Source organism: Austrofundulus limnaeus, unplaced genomic scaffold (genome assembly GCF_001266775.1).
Source record: "Austrofundulus limnaeus strain Quisiro unplaced genomic scaffold, Austrofundulus_limnaeus-1.0 Scaffold509, whole genome shotgun sequence".
Taxonomy (NCBI): domain Eukaryota; kingdom Metazoa; phylum Chordata; class Actinopteri; order Cyprinodontiformes; family Rivulidae; genus Austrofundulus; species Austrofundulus limnaeus.
The window spans coordinates 293,516-304,796 of NW_013952911.1; the positions used below are offsets into that span (position 1 = coordinate 293,516).

General features: G+C 43.1%; 1 long non-coding RNA gene across 1 annotated transcript; it reads left to right on the plus strand.

The window, feature by feature from the left end:
• The first annotated feature begins 773 nt into the window (after positions 1-773).
• On the plus strand, positions 774-2,159 carry LOC106530321 (uncharacterized). Its single transcript, XR_001311768.1, has 2 exons — positions 774-1,759; positions 1,902-2,159. It is a non-coding gene; the product is annotated as an uncharacterized LOC106530321 (long non-coding RNA).
• The last annotated feature ends 9,122 nt before the right edge of the window (positions 2,160-11,281 follow it).

Consider the following 11,281-nt stretch of genomic DNA (forward strand, 5'->3'; position numbering starts at 1 on the left):
GCGCACCCCCCCAGGCCAAAGCCCGACAGGTCCAGAGGCCCCGAGCCCCAGCAGGCAGTCACGAGGCCAGGCCGGCACATACCCCCAGTGCCCAACCCCAGACCCCGGGAACCCCCAGCACGCCGGCGGCCAGCCGCACACCCCACCGGGGGACCGAGTAGCAGCGGGCCCCCAGATAAACCAGCAGTAGGGGCAGTCCAGACCGCAGCCTGACAAATACCTAAATATACACAATCGCACCATCCCATCCTCATCCCCACCCCCACTCAATCAAAGACATACAAGGACGCCACATTCCACTCATACCCCCGATACACACTCTATACCCCCCAGGTCCAGGACATGCATCCATCCCCTATTGGAGGCCGCACACACCCGAACCCAGGAGGTAGACCCAATCATTCTGAGGTGGAGAGGAGCAGRTAGCCAAGGCCYGGCCTGGGCCACACCAGGACGCCCGGCCAGCCCCTCGCCGCAGAGAAGCCACACCCATGACCACCCCACCACACTGCCAACAACCAAGTGCACCCCCCAGCTGTCCACCCCCCAGAACCTGGCAGCCACCCTGGCCAGGGGGCCACCCACAGGAACCAAGAGCCACACCTCAGGAGACCAAGCAGCACCAGTGGGGATGGAGAGTCAGCCTCACCCCCGGCAACCATCCAAGCCCCGAGCCCACCCACAGCCCAGGACCGCACCCGGCGGTCCGCCCTTCTTCAGGACCCCCTCCCCAAATCGCAGTTGGGGAACGGGATGGGAATAGGAATAAAAAAAAGAAAAAAAGGATGGTGTGTTTTTTTTTGGTTTCGATTCGGAGCTTCGTCTGAAGTGTGTGTTTACGCAGGTCACACTCCTGATAAGTGGAGCCTACCATCTGGTCTGTTCTGTGCTCTGAACATTTTGAGCTGGACTCTTCATTTTGTCTCCACTTTAAAAGAGTCAATTGGTTGTTTAACGTGTGCTCCTGTACGGCGGGGGCAGGGAGGGGGGTGGGGGTGTGCACTCATCTGCCGGTGTCAGCGTCAACGAGCAGCAGCAGCAGCACCATGGAGCCACGGCTGAGACCCTGTGTTCTGCTAGAACCACATCCGGCTGCAGTCAGATCACAGCTCACCCCCAGAGTTTGGGTTGTCAAGCAAAACAAGATTACGGTAAGATCCAAGTTAATATGTCTGGATGCATTCTCACTAATCCAGGTGAGGGGTGGGGGGACAGTTGAGCAGCTCCTCTGAACGGGATGTCCGGTTTCATCTCTCCTGCGGTCTGTTTTATCAAAGAACCCATCCAGACCTGCTCTGCTCAACCTTTTTTAAAAAACCCAAATTAAAATTTATTGAAACCACTTAATCACAACGTTTATATCATTTTAAAATCATACCAAAGTAAAGAAGATATTCTGAAGAAAATTACACTTCCTCATGTGTCACTTCAATCTAATTTATAGCTAAAGGCACTCAGTCAATTATTTACTGTAGACAAAAAAATAAAATAAATAAAAATCGTAGCAGTCTATTAACAATACATAAAGTGTGTCATGATTATATGGGACAGGTGCCTCCATATAGTAATTAAAAGTAAGTAAACTGTGCATACAGAACAAACAATTATTTTATTTAATTATATTTTTTGCTGTACCATACCATGCTTTCATGTTGTTTCTTCTGTTCAGAGCTGATCATTTATCATTTACTGTACATTTCAGGTCCTTGCTGATGCCACAGCAGAATATGAAAACTGTTCTTTTTAGAAGCTGYTTATGGTAAAATGATCTTTTTTAAAATACGTTTTCTTCAATACTTTACATAACTTCTAGATGAATTCCTTTTTAAATATGGGACAGATTTTTGAAYTCATGTACACAATTACCATCTACAAATGTTTGTTTTTATTACATCTTTCAGCTGACGTGGGTGATCTGATGGCCGTGTTTCCGTCTCCGCGTGAAGACGAGTGCAGAACAGAGAAGGTTGCCACCGAGCTCAGCATGTGAAAGACCAGATAAATACCGGCCGTGACAGACCACGTCACGCTTCAACACCAGCTGATTGTTTTGCCAGCACTTTTCTAAATTTTAATATTTTTATATGTGTGCTACACAAGTATTGATTGTTGTTTTTCTTGTGACCAAGTTGTTCCAAATGAAATGAAGAGTATCAGTTGTTGCTGTTGCATTTTTTTATTATTTTTGAACATCACATTTTGGTTGACACAAAACAAAAATCAGTTAATTAACAGTCAGGTAAGTTGATGTAAGACTATATGTACTACTTCATGAGGTCTAAACTGGATCATAAATAATAAGAACAGTAAATTAGTTACTCAGCATAATTAAAAACAATACAGTATATTGCTCATCTTGTAGCAGAAGTCTCTTCCTGATTTTGTGAATGACACAGGCAGGTATCGGTACTCTGCTTCACCTTGTCCTGCTCCTGATAGAGAACACTCTCCTCTGATGTTATGATCACACACAGGCACCGGCATCTGCCAAATAAAAAAAGTATTTTTTAATATCGTGATCAGCAGAGGTGTTAAGAGTCCCAAAATAAATTCCTCTGATGATCAATTTAATGTACAATCATGCAATATATGTAGATATTATAGTAATGACAGTAATCTGAAATTTATTTCTGTGTTGTAGAGATTCAGTTAGAAAATCCCAAATCATTTATCAATCCAAGTTCATTTAGTACATCTGCTGAAATCTTTTCATTTTAAGACAATGTTTGACATCTGATTTGTATTCTCATTAACCTAAATATTAATCAAATTAGCACTTGTGCGTTGGGGAGATGTTGCGTCAGTATCTCCTCTGACCACAATATAAAGCAGATATTTGAATTATATTGCTATAAATTTATTAGAAAAGTCGGTTTGATTAAATTACATATGAACAATTAATTGTAATATCAATGTAATTTATGCAAATTTTATTAAACCAAATTTAAAAAAATATATAGCAGTATATAATGTTCTAAATATCTTCTTGATGTGAGCAGATAAGAAGTTGGACCAGTATCCTCCAAAACATTGTTTAATTCTAAAATACTGCTACAAATGTACTAGAAACAATGGTTTTATTCACTTCAGATACATTGGTTTGTAAACAACTAGTTGTAATGTAGGTAGTTAAAAAAGGCATACCAGTCTGTGTTTACCTGCTCCTGGTGTGTCCTGCCTCTCCCCGTCACTCCTGCTCAGTCGCTCTGCAGGAGGTCCACTCCGCAGGAGGTCCACTCAGCCAGCTGAACCAGTAACCCTCCTCCTCCTCCCACCCACCACATATTCCTCAGCACCACTACTTTGCTCTGAGCTGGAACAGGCTGATGATTCCACCACAGTTCAACCGCTTCCACCGTGAGTGTACTGCTGTTATTAATACTAGCTATGCCCTTAGCGTCCCCCCGCTGACATCACAACATGGCGTCTCCGTTTAAAACGTTGGATATTTACACAAAAATAAGCCTATTTAACTTATAACCTCACAGAAACATTTATTTTAACATGTTGTACAATTTTAATCCAAAAATTACATAAAATTAAACCGTGTCATCAGCTCTGTAACCTTCAGGGTGGACATAGCACGCTAGCAGCCTCGCACCGAGGACCTAGTTGATGTCGTCATTTACCCAGAATGCTTTGCATGTGAATAAAATGGCCCCATCCGTGTAATATATTTTTAAACTTTTAGTTTAAAAATGATAAAAACTGAACATCATACAGTATTTTTACAGTCTTTATTTTACAGTTAAAGTATATGTTTATCATATAAAGTCTAATGTTACAACTAATCATGGATCCCTTTAAACAAATTTTGGATTCTCCATTGCTTTCATAAAACATAGTTAGAAATATAAATGACAGGACAGGTGCAGGAAGATGTCATCCAGCAATTCAAACAGTGAGGTTTTTGTTCCGAGGAGCTGTGAAATGCAGCACTGTAGTAACTCACAGCACAGAAGTAAACTGCACTGCTGTTCACACTCAGGTCTTTAATTGTTAAAGTGCAGGTCTGGGGTCTCATTTATAAAGGATTGTGTGGAAACCATACTAAAAGTGAACATACGGCCAAAAGGCAGAAATGGCGTACGCCAAAAAAAATCAGATTTATAAAACCGTTCGTACGCATGTCTCTGTCCATCTTTCCTTTATAAATCACAGCCACACGTCAGAGTTTGTGCACGAGGTCCTCCTCAGGTTCTACCCTCTACACGCCCACATTCAACCATAAACAGTCAATGTAAAGTACCTCATGAATGTTAAGATGTATTTAAATCAGTCAGNCTCCTCCCCCTCCTCCTCCGTCCCACCACATATTCCTCAGCACCACAACTCTGCTCTGAGCTGGAACAGGCTGATGATTCCACCACAGTTCAACCGCTTCCACCGTGAGTGTACAGCTGTTATTAATATTAGCTATGCGCTTAGCGTCCTCCCACTGACCAACATGGCGTCTCTGTTTAATGCAGCTCCTCAGCAGAGCTGTTTAAAACATTGGATATTTACCCAAAAATAAGCCTATTTCACTTATAACCTCACCGAATCATTTATTTTAACATGTACAATTTTAATCCAAAAATTACATAAAATTAAACCGTGTCATCAGCTCTTTAAAGCTGCAGTCTGTAGTTATAAAAATATATTTTTGACATATTTATTAAAACTGTCATTATGTCCTGACATTGATTGATTGATTGATTGATTGATTGATTGATTGATTGATTGATTGATTGATCGATTGACATTAGACAGATAATCTCTAAAAAACAAAAGTCATCTGGCTCCTCCTGGTGGTCCTACAGCCATCTATTCAAATCTAAGCAGCATGCAGCCTCACTCAAGCTCACACACTCATTCAGGCTCCAGACTCGGGCCATGCTGTCTGGGAGGAGCTTACGAAGGTGGGCTGAAGCTTAACAGAGAGCAAGGTAGAGGGACCTGAAGATTGTATCTGTTCAAATTTTTTCTAAGTCCAGTTTTTCTAGAAACTACATGCAGCAGCTTTAATGAGACGGACGTCCATCACACAATAATTATGTTGCGGTCCTCTTCAGCCCAGCTGAGTTCTGCTCATGCATCTTTTGGTTCTACGCTGCTGGGTTCATTTCTGAACCTTTACAAATGAGCTGGACTTGGCCGGCTTCTCCTATGATTTATGAATGACCCGAGGGAGTTTAAAGCCGGACTGGACTGTCTTGTGAATGAAGCTTCTGATTAGAGGCCTGAGCCTGAAATTAACCCAAAGTAATTTAATTGCATATTGTTATGGCCAAAGTCCATTTGTGTGTAAAAGGTTTGTGTGCAGGTGGAGACTCAGACTGTCTGCATCCCGATTGGACCATTCATCTTCACCTTGTCCAATCCTACCCCCCYTCCTGGCTCGTCTGCGACACCTCCTGCGACCTGATTGGACTGCTCATCTTCACTTATCCAATCAGTGACGACATCTCCTTATTTAAGACCAGCTGTTCTGTAGTTCAGGGCAGCTGACACTTAGCAGCTTGCCACTCAGAAGCGTTGTTGGTTAGAAGAATGTTTGACCTTGGCTCTGTTTAATTCTGCCCGGTCTACTTGTTACTTAAAGTTAGTCCTTTTAAGTTTTGTTAAAGGGATTAACCTGGGTAGGGACCTTGTAAGCCAACATGGGGCTCTTGGTGTATTTTATTTGTWTGGTTAAGGACCCCCAGCTTTGTGTTTTCTTCATTGATTTTAGTTTTGGTTATTTAAATTTAACTACATGATTTGAAACTAATTTAGTTTGGTAGTGTCGTTTGTTTGTTTATTTGTAACTTTGTAAAGTTACAAAGCACAGTTACTGGCACTTTTGGTTGGTTTGTTATTTCTATTTTTAAATCCATCTTATATTTTTGTTGGGACTCTTTGTACTTCTGAAAAAGTACCCTCCTTTTGTTAAAAGTTGTTCCTTAGATCACGCCTGTCTTACAAATAAACCATTGTTCATATTTTAACCAATTCCATCTGGTTTCTTAATGTTACTTCCTTTTTCCCTGACTGAGCCGGGTCATAACACATATTTATACAGGTTCAATGCAACCCCCCCCCACTTTTTTTAAGCTTAAAAAGTCTAGAAAAATCTGATCCTCATATAAAATGATGTCCCTAATTTCATTCAGACCTCAGAATTTTTCAGACCAAACTCCTTCTCCTCTCTAGAAATAGTTTTTAAAATTTTGGCAGTTGATTATCTTTTGTTTTAATCATTGCTAGAAGTGTTTGTAATTTTCCTTCATTGATAAGTTTTATCAGTTTTGATTGTATAAGTATTGGTTTAGCAGAGTTATATAGTAACGAAGTACATTTACTTTGTTACAGTACTTAAGTAGTTTTTTGAAGATCTGGGCTTTACCAATTATATTTTTAATCATGACTTACTTTTATTTCATTACATTTAATACATAAAAAATATACTTTTACTTCTTTACTTTAAAAGTTAACACGTCATTACATGCTACAAAACCGGAACCAGAACCCCAGATCAGACGTGAGAAGATAAGACAGGCACTCTAGCGATGATTTGATTGGCAGGCATGTTACAACAATGGCTAGCTGTGGTTTCAGTGTTTGCGGTGATAACGATGAAGAAATTATGGAAGATGTCTGCCAACCGACAACTACGTCTGTGGTTCAAGATGACAGAGACGATCACCCATGGTCTTACCTCAAAACACTACTTGGATACCTCGGAGTAGGGACAAAACCTAACACATACAGAATGAAGTGTCTCTTGTGTCTTCCTAAGTTCCACAAGATAAAAGCGTTTACAAACTCTCCATCAAACCTAAAGAAACACGTTGAGGTAAGTTGATAAAGTATCTTTGTCAAATCCTAATGCACCACAAGGTCAAAGATGTAATTAGTATTTATGAAACATTTTTAGCCACATTTCACATGTACGCCACCATGCGGTAGCATTCATTAGGATGAGTTACAGTGTGCGACACACACTACATAATGCTGATAAGAATGGTTTAAAACTTTCTTAAAATGAGGCTATTTAAAGGTCTGAATTTTCAACATCAAGTTCTTCTCCAATTATACAACCTGTTTGTGTTGAGTTAAAATAGTTTAACCTTGTATTTGTCTAAGTAAAAATGCAGCAGCATTGTAAAAACAATAGCTCATGTCCTTTTTCTATCTTGGTACAGCTAAAGTTGAACCTAGAACCGTATTGATTGTTAACAGAGAATAGGAAAAGAATAGCAGACACTCAAGATAATTTTTGAAACAACAATTAAATTTTATTTTTTATACAGAGAACACACCCACCACCATCTGAAAAAATATGAAGAGCTGACATCACAGAAAAGAAAGCGGACATCGGCAGCTGAAACCTCCATCTTCAAACAGACAAGTCTTGTAAACTGCAGATTTATTCCTCAAAGTGTATTAGATAGGGCAATTGTCAAGTTTGTTGTCAATGGGCTTCACCCATTTTCAACTGTTGAAAATGATGCTTTCAAAGAGCTTCTTGCTGATCTACTTCCCAATGCAAAAATCATCACAGCAGTCACCTTGTCTTCAAGGATTGAAGACTATACAAAAAAATGAAACAAGTGATAACTGAAGAGATGAGTAAAGTGGAGCACATTTGTACAACCACAGACTGCTGGTCAGTTAGAAGAAGTTTTCTTGGTGTAACTGCTCACTGGATTAACCTAGAAGACCTAACTAGAAAATCAGCAGCCCTTGCTTGTAGACAGCTGAGAGATTCCCACAGCTTTGATGTTTTGGCTGCTGCACTTCAAAATATCCATTCAGAATATGAAATCAGGAACAAAATTGTATGGTCAAAAACTGATAATGGTTCCAACTTCCTGAAGTCTTTCCAGGTTTTTGGTGAGGACAAGAGTATAAATGAAGTCCCTCATGGAGAAGATTCAGAGCAAGAGAATGAAGAGGAGCATGATGATCTAGTGGAATTTGTAGATGTTACTTCCATCCTAAATGAGAGTGAGTGAGCTACCAAGACATCCGTGTTGTGCTTGTCATCTCCTCAACTTGGTTTCCACAGTGGATGCTGAAAAAGCTACAGCAAACAAGACGTACAAAAAACTACATCGCTCAACATTTGGCAAGTGTCAGGGGCTGTGGAATAGGTGTGGAAGATCTTGCCAAGCAGCTGAAGCTGTGGAAAATGTCTGTTCCTTCCAGCTGCTACGACCAAATGCTACCAGGTGGAACTCGTTCATGGCTGTAGAGAGACTGCTCAAGATTCTAAAAGAAAAGGGAGAACCAGCCTTGAGGGAGATCTGTACAGAATTAAAGGTTCCAGTGTAAGTTGGATATTGATTTTACAGTTACATCTTGTGAGAATTACTATGATTTGTGTCATCTTAAATGATACCTATTAAAAACAAAACATTTGACTGCTTATGAAATTGTTTTAACAGGTTTACTCCAGTGAAGCTGACTTTTCTAAGGGAGTACTACTCAACCATGAGCCCCGTCGCCCAGTCCATTAACATCCTTGAAGGAGAGGTCCATGTCCAGATGGGGTGGTTACTGTCAACAGTTGCTCTTCTTGGAGCCAAGCTGGAAAAAGTAAAGGTTTCACTTAAATACTGCAAGCTATTGGTTGAAGCTCTTCAAGCTGGCATTCAGAACCATTTTGATGAGATGTGCAGAGATCCAGAACTGATTGCTGCAGCAATACTCATCCCAAAGTTCAGAATGAGCTGGATAAAAGATGATACTACACTGAGACTGGGTAAGACCTAAAATCCATGACACTGAAAAAATAGTAGCGATTAAACATTAAGTATATTTTTTGCCTATTTATTGATTAATATTAATGAAACTCTGAAATAGGTTGATAGAATTTCAGCTGTAATGAAGGTAAATTGAATTTAGTGCTTGAAAAAAATTTATATATTTTTTAATAAATTGTGAAAAAATTTAGAGTTAGGGAGATTAGTACTGATGTTAAAAGCACAACACTATATTCTTAAGTCCTCCTTTTTGTAATGTTGACAGTGTTATCTATTATGACATCTATTATGTCTTGATTGAAATAGGTATAGTTACATGTCCAAACCATCTTTTACAGCACATAATTAAACATTTGAATGACATTAGCTGAGAATTTTGTTTGAATGCCTGTGACTCAGCTGTAGGTCAGCAGGGGGTGAGCGAAGGCATTGAAGAAACTGTATAAATACATGAAAAAAGCCAAAAAGAAAAAAATTGTGTAACAAGATGAGTTTTTACTTACGTTGGGGTTTACCCCGGTGAATGAGAGGGTAGCCTCCCTCCGCCTAAGGGTGGGGGGACGGGTTCTGACTGTTGTCTGTGCTTACGGGCCGAACGACAGTTCAGATTACCCACCCTTCTTGGAGTCCTTAGAGGGGGTACTGRAGGGTGCCCCTCCTGGGGACTCCCTTGTTCTGCTGGGGGACTTCAACGCTCACGTGGGCAATGACAGTGAGACCTGGAGGGGCGTGGTTGGGAGGAACAGCCTCCCCGATCTGAACTCAAGTGATGTTCTATTGTTGGACTTCTGTGCTCGTCACGGGTTGTCCATCACGAACACCATGTTCAGGCATAAGGGTGTCCATATGTGCACTTGGCACCAGGACACCCTAGACCGCAGTTTGATGATACTTTTTGTCGTCGTTTCATCGGATCTGCAGCCCAATGTCTTGGAAACTCGGGTAAAGAGAGGGGCGGAGCTGTCAACTGACCACTACCTGGTGGTGAGTTGGCTCCRGTGGTGGGGGAGGAAGCCGGTCAGACCTGGCAGGCCCAAACGTGTAGTGAGGGTCGGCTGGGAACGTCTGGCGGAGTCCCCTGTGAGACGGAGCTTCAACTCCCATCTACGGCAGAACTTTGAACACGTTCTGGGGGAGGTGGGGGGCACTGAGTCTAAATGGACCATGTTCCATACCTCCATTGGCGAGGCGGCTTATCGGAGCTGCGGCCACAAGGTTGTTGGTGTCTGTCGCGGCAGTAACCCTCGAACCCGTTGGTGGTCACCTTCTGTGAGGGATGCTGTCAAGCTGAAGAAGGAGTCCTATCGGGCCTTTTTGGCCTACGGGACTCCAGAAGCAGCTGATGGATACCGGAGGGCGAAGCGGCATGCGGCTCGGGTGGTCGCTGAGGCAAAAACCCGGGCGTGAGAGGAGTTTGGAGAGGCCATGGAGAAAGACTTCCGCATGACTTTGAGGCGATTCTGGTCCATCATCGGACGTCTCAGGAGGGGGAAGCAGTGCAGCACCAACACWGTTTATARTGGGGATGGTGTGCTGCTGACCTCAACTCGTGATGTTGTGGGCCGGTGGACGGAATACTTCGAAGACCTCCTCAATCCCACCAACATGCCTTCTGTTGAGGAAGCTGAGCCTGGGGACTTTGGGTTGGGCTCTCCGATCTCTGGGGACGAGGTCGCCGAGGTGGTTAAAAAGCTCCTTGGTGGCAGGGACCTGGGGGTAGATGAGATCCGCCCGGAGTTCCTTAAGGTTCTAGATGTTGTAGGGTTGTGTTGGCTTACGCGACTCTGCAATATCGCATGGACATCGGGAGCAGTCCCCCTGAATTGGCAGACTGGGGTGTTTTTCCCCTGTTTAAAAAGGGGGACCGGAGGGTGTGCTCCAAATACAGGGGGGTCACACTCTTAAGCCTCCCTGGTAAGGTCTATTCAGGGGTCCTGGAGAGGAGGGTCCGTCGGATCGTCGAACCTCGGATTCAGGAAGAGCAGTGTGGTTTTTGTCCTGGTCGTGGAACACTGGACCAGCTCTACACCCTCAGCAGGGTCCTGGAGGGTGCATGGTAGTTCGCCCAACCGGTCTACATGTGTTTTGTGGACCTGGAGAAGGCGTTCGACCATGTCCCAAGGGGGGCCTTGTGGTGGGTTCTCCGGGAGTGTGGGGTAACGGGCCATTTGATACGGGCTGTCAGGTCCTTGTACGACCAGTGTCAGAGTCTGGTCCACATTGCCGGCAGTAAGTCGGGCTTGTTTCCGGTGAGAGTTGGACTCCRCCAAGGCTGCCCTTTGTCACCAATTGTGTTCATTACTTTCATGGACAGAATTTCTAGGCGCAGCCGAGGTGTTGAGGGGATCTGTTTTGGTGGCCTTAGGATTGCATCTCTGCTTTTTGCGGATGGTGTGGTTCTGTTGGCTTCATAGGAACAAGATCTGCAGCCCTCACTGGAGCGGTTCGCGGCCGAGTGCGAAGCGGCCAGGATGAGGCTCAGTGCCTCCAAATCCGAGGCCGTGGTCTAGTGCCGGAAAAGGGTAGAGTGCCTTCTCCGGTTCAGGGGGGGT